The sequence below is a fragment of the Gorilla gorilla genome, chromosome 2, assembly GCF_029281585.2.
Source record: "Gorilla gorilla gorilla isolate KB3781 chromosome 2, NHGRI_mGorGor1-v2.1_pri, whole genome shotgun sequence".
Lineage (NCBI taxonomy): Eukaryota > Metazoa > Chordata > Mammalia > Primates > Hominidae > Gorilla > Gorilla gorilla.
The window spans coordinates 84,512,816-84,518,815 of NC_086017.1; the positions used below are offsets into that span (position 1 = coordinate 84,512,816).

The 6,000-nt window shown below is 43.8% G+C and overlaps 1 protein-coding gene across 9 annotated transcripts in view; it reads right to left on the reverse strand.

The window, feature by feature from the left end:
• The window catches only part of CNTN3 (contactin 3), a 383,448-nt gene extending 377,692 nt beyond the window's left edge, over nt 1-5,756 (reverse strand). For 4 of the 9 annotated variants that reach the window (XM_063703924.1, XM_055381198.2, XM_063703925.1 and 1 more), the window contains exon 1: nt 4,973-5,175. The gene's annotated coding sequence lies outside the window, so the exon portion shown is untranslated. Of the gene's footprint in view, nt 1-4,972; nt 5,178-5,616 lie in introns of those variants that run through there. The other 5 variants (XM_063703922.1, XM_055381197.2, XM_063703923.1 and 2 more) reach the window with 3 other exon arrangements.
• Nucleotides 5,757-6,000: the final 244 nt, after the last annotated feature.

The window sequence follows — 6,000 nt, forward strand, 5'->3', positions numbered from 1 at the left end:
GACTATCAGGAAAAGCAGATATTAAACAATTTTACAATATTAATTAGATTGTAATACATTTACCCCCTAAAGGAGAAACAAAATTTAAATGGTTGATTGTAGATAGCATAGAGGTCAAACCTAGTCTAGGGGGACAGTCAAGGCTACCTGGAGGAATGGCTAGGTTGGGTATCACCTTGACAAATGGTAAGGTTGGAAGTAAAGAGCTTTCCTGAACGAAACAACAATGAATTGAGGGTGGAAATGAATCAACACGGGAATAAGGAGAGTGGAGTGGAAGTCATGGGTGTTCCAAGCACATGCAAGAACACTGAAGCCAAAAGGGCCATGTTGAGTTTTCAAGGAAGTTTTAAAAGACCCATGTATTATAGCTGGAGTGTTAAGTATCAGGGGAGAATTAGGGAGAAGTCACATACAGACAGGCTGCATCAGTAGCATATTTTTCTCTATGCAGTGGGTGTCCAGTGACCCAAGGGGTCGGCCTCATGGATTAATACAGCACTGCACGTCAAATAGATTGGAACAAGAAAGAGAGTGAGGAGAAAGTCATTTCTTAATCTCCTGCATTTAGGTGAGAAGTACTTAAAACCCAGCCTGGCACATTGCTTGAATGAATGTTCTTGTATTTTTAATCGGTGGACTGGCTACAATGGCAAAGGGAGAAGATGGTGACAAAGACCACTGACTCCAGATGCCTTGATGACCTCAATGATAGCTAAAGGAAGAACAGACCACCTAAGCTATTAGGAAACAGATTGAGAGGAAAAATGATAATTCCATTTTGGACAACATTGGTTTGAAGTAGCAGGTGTCCAAGAGATGGATCATGGGCAATGTGACAGAAAGAATAATGTCAAAGTCAGCTGCAGACTTCTGCTGAATATGGACCTTCTTGACAGGATCTTTGGTTACATATGGCAAGCTCAGCCAACCAATAAGCTTAGTTGTCATAGGTTTATCAAACTCCACTGTGGGCCAGATACTTTGACAGAAGCTGCTTTGCAATAATGCATAAAATAGATGTGGTAACTGCTTACAAGGCACTTACAGAATATAAACATACAATCAGGTAAGGAAATGTACAGTTCCAAGTTATACTAAGCATACCAAGGAAATGAACAGAAAGAGCCTATCAGAGGTGCCCTCATTCAGGGTAGGAAGGAAATCAGAGAGCCCTCTCTAAGCAAATGATATTTACACTGTGGCCTAAGGGATGAGTAGCAGTCAAAAACTCTATGTGGGCCAGACTCAGCAGCTCACACCTATAATCTCAGCACTTTGGGAGGTCGAGGTGGGCAGATCGTTTGAGTTCAGGAGTTCAAGAACAGCTTTGACAACATGGTGAATTCCCATCTCTACAAAAAATCCAAAAATTAGCCAGGGCATGGCGGTGTGTGTCTATAGTCCCAGCTACTCAGGAGACTAAGGTGGGAGAATCACTTGAGCCCAGGAGGTCGAGGATCCAGTGAACCATGATCGCACCACTGCACTCCAGCCTGGGTGACAGAGTGAGACCCTGTCGAAAAAAACAAAAATGAAAAAAAAAAAAAAAAGCCTGTGAGTTTGTGTGTGTGCACACTTGTGTGCGTATATGTGTTTAGGCGTTAGGGCTGGACAGGGCTACTGGGCAAAAGAACAGAATGATCCCTAAGATAGGAAAGAGCTCAACAAATCTGCAGAAATGAAAAAGGGTCTAAGAAGCTCTTGTTCCTAAAAGCTTGCTAGGAATTGTCAAAGGGACAGTAGTGTTTAAATCCTACACAGCCTTGCAGGTAATATTTAATAGTTTGGATTTTATTCTGAGTGCAATGAAAAGCCATTTAAGCATTCTGAGTAGATGAGTACTAATTTAACTTACATTAAAAAAAAATAAAAGAAGTCTTGGCTGCTATGCAGGATGATTAGGGGGAAGAAGTACGAAAGGAGCCAAGGAAGCCAGTGTAGTTATCCCAGGAGAGAAGATGGGGACTTGGAGAAGGAGGACGTGGGTGAACATGGAGGGAAGTGGGCGAATGTGAGAAATATTTCAGGGTTAGAACCAAAAGGACATATAAGGTCTGAGTTGTACTAGTTCCCCAAAATAAAAGCACTTGAAGTATTGTGATGGTGTCAAGATTTACCCTATTAAAACAGTATACTGACAGCCTCATTTATCAGTAATATAATCAAGCAGTTTTGAAATATGGATCTCATATCTTAACATCTGAAAGGTAATCAAAGTCAAGGGACTTAAAAAACAAATGGGACAAAATTGTTCTCTTGTTTTAGAACATAGAAAATTTACAAGCTGAGTTATAAAGGCACCTAAGAGAGTGCTATGGAATCACTACAACATAGATAATCTATGTCTTCAAATGCCAATATGTCTGCAACAAGAAATATGCAAACTCACTGAATTATTTTATCCTACTTAAGAAAATAGTCATTTTTCCTCATTCCTTGCAAGACAGGTTCTTGCGCAGTAAAGATTTTACAAATATTTACATTCCAAGTAGCAAAGCTGTTTGAAATGCTATAAAGTTCTGCCAGCACTTCTATTACAAACCCTTATTTCTTGTTTATAACATGTACATAAAAGGGGGAAAATAAAAATGTACTATGGATTGAAACTTGGCATACAAAGTTTCAACCAGGGAGTGCATTTCTCCTGCAGCAATTTTTCCAAAGAAATGTCCCACTGTGTTTAAGAGATGAGTGCAGGGGAGACTATAAGATAAAAACCATTTACAACACTCGATCCATTTCTGAAATGTTTACACAAATTGGATATGAGAATGAGATCTGTCACCCCTCAATTTCAAAGAAATGTTCTATCTTAAACTGTTCCGTGGCCCCATATTCTCTTGCCAACTATCTTTGCAACAATGATATTCTCCATTGCACTTTTTTCAAGCATAAGAAAGGAAACTGTCCACCAGCATTAAGTGATTAATTATATATGCATGTTAAAATTATATGCATATGCATGTGTGCATATTAAAAACTATAAGTGAGCACCTTAAAGATGCTCACCTTCATAGAGACAAAGTACCTTGCTAAGATAAGAAGGCTTAAAGGCAGACTGGTGGTGACAACTAAATCAGAGACAGCAGGCAAACATGCACAGCATCAATAAATCCTCCTGCCATCTGAATATATTCCACTACATAAAATTAACATTAGTTTTACTGCTAACAATTTACTAACTGGTGATTGGAAACCAGTCAAAGCTTCTCTGTTTTGTAGTATTGCCACAGTATAGCGATACACAGATCTGGCAGTTTGGAAGCGGCAATTATATCTATATACTATTTCAGCATGAACCATATTAAGAGTTAATGAGAACTTCAAGTTGGACACTTAAATTTTGCAGTAAAAACAAAGCTGGAAGATGTGTACTGAATGTGTGAGGAGTTAGGAACTTGTAAAAGAGAAAGATGCATATTTTGCAAGCAGAGAAAAGAGGCTATTAGTTTGTAATAACTAGGCATATATGAAATGTGACAGTCATAAAATTGAACATAAATCAGCAAAGGAAAGGCTACAGCTTGTTGTCCACGGCTAATCTTCGCTCTACTTGAAAGTGCTCAGCACTTTGCTCCTATTAAATGCTTTTTTGCCATTTTAAGGTACACTTGGGCTATCTGGTTGTGTTGTGAAGAATATTTAAAAGTTAGAGTTCTCCTGGAGAAATGAACTTAACACCTTCATGTCTTTGGGCTGACATTAATGACATCCAGACAGTGAGGAGGACATGAGGGTGAATGTTATTGTCTGTGGCGGCCACAGCCTGAATCTATTACCCTGCATATCAATTAGCCACTCGGTGTCTCGGTTATCCTACTTTTAGACAGGAGGGCCACAGGAGGGCCACTTGCATGCATTCAGCCTTACTATTCATCTTATAAAAGTGTACAGCAATTTGCTATATTTCCCTGGTGGATACTGATCATTTTGGGGGTCCTCAAACCACATGTTGACTCTCAACTAATTTCAAGCAAGTATTCAAAGACCAATAATTCTCGACCCCACTCTTTATTATTTGCAAGCCAACATCCTTCCATTTAGTGAGGCTGAACCCGATCGATTTCTTTAATGAACATTCACAAGGACCTCTCCCATTGCAACCAGTGACATGCACGTATTAGGCGTCTTACAAATGTTGCACAAATTGATATGAATATTAACCTGCAGTCAACTTTCTCCCTAGTCCCATGACCCACAAATGGTTAAAACCATGAACCAAGATGCCAGGTTACTGCAGCCAAAGTCAGGTTACTATTAGTAAACACATCTAGCAAAGCAAAAGTAACACATTTGACTTGATATTGAGCTATAAGCTCTTTCAAAGGCAATTACTCCTCCTTTCAATCTCTGAAGGCCTCTGACTCATTGTTCTGATTAATTCCTGTTTTTAATCTATTTACAGATCAGGATTCTTTTTCAGCTAGTGTGATATTCATCTCTGTGGGGGTAGACAGAAACCACAGCACGTACAGTCTTCCTACTTTTTTTTTTTTTTTTAGTTATTCTTGCTTAATCATTTTAAAATTATTTCTGGATTTACCTACTCACCATATGAGCTGGGGTTTCTGACCTCCCTCCTGCACATCACGCCCTCCTTGTCTGTTGCTTTTTCTAGCTCTGTTTCCCTGCATCTTGGGTTGAGGTTAACAGCTCAACCCAACTGGCTACCCCTTTCCCAGAGCTCTGTTCCCCTTTCTTTGCCTCTGAAAGGAGGTTTGCTGTCCTTACCGTAGCGGACACCGTTTGTTATTAAATAATACCTCTGGACACATCTCCTTGTTGTAAATCAATAAGCAAATGCAATACAGGGAAAGACATACGGATTGGAGAGTTGTACGGAGCTTTGCACAAGCAGAGCCCAGAAGCTGTTCGTTCATTTCACGCGACCAGAAAAAATTCCTGATGGTGCTATGACCCCGGTGCCCGGTTGGCACTTCCTGGTTTTCTGTTTCTGCTATTCTGTTACCTGCTTGGTTAGCTTTGCAGGGCTCCTCAGAGAACACAGAAACAACTGAAACCAGGGTCCGAGCTCAGGAAACCTGGACTACAGCGCATCAGGGTAAACCTGGCAAATAAACGCGACGGGGAATTCCGTCCCAAGCTGCTGATCTGTGAGTAGAAAGAAAATGCAGCTTAGAAAACTTGATCGCTAATGAAAGAATCGTCCACCCTAGCTTTCTCAGACTTGGGAATCTGGGCCTGGGGGGTGGTTCCAGCAAAGAGGTATCACATTCCCACATTCTGCATCATGCACCTGGAATTGTTCCTCAGCATCCCTACGAGTCACAACTTTTTTCCCCCAACTTTAACTGGTCAAATCCACTGCGCGAAGAGCAAGCCCAAGGGACCTACCACTCAATTTTCCGCGTTCCAGCTGGGGATGCAGCCTTCCCAACCCGAAACCAATCCTCGCCCCAGAAGGGGAAAAATAATCTCCCCAAAGCAAGTCCGATGAGAGAAGCATCTTTTATTCTCGACCCGTCGGGTGCATTTCCCTGCAAACAAACTTCGGGGCTGAGGAGCCATGAAGCCAGGGCGTAAAGTTTGCCCTGGCAGGCGGCTCATTCCTGTGGCCCGGCCGGCGCCAGGAGTCGGGCATCCCGGACTTACCTGGTCTCTGCAGCTCGCCAGACGCCCGCCCCGGCGGCCCACCCGCCGCCGCCGCCGCCGCAGTTAGTCCGGGCCCGGGGGGCCGCCGTGCGCGCCCGCGTAAGCCGCCGCCGCCGCCGCAGCCGCAGCGCCCTCGTCCGCACGGTTCCCGGCCCAGTCCACGGCGCCAGCCCGCCCGCCGCTGCCACCGCCGCCGCTGCCACCGCCGCCGCCGCCACGCGCCAGGCTGCTGTGGCTGCTGCCGGCGCCTAGCGAGCACTGCCTATGCCTCCGCCACTCCGGCTCCGGCTCCAGCTCCGACGCGGACGCTGGAGGGAGGGGAGACCGGGCTGACTGGAGGGAGGGAGGGGCGGGGAGCGCGGCGGAGCAGCCAACTGGGTCCCG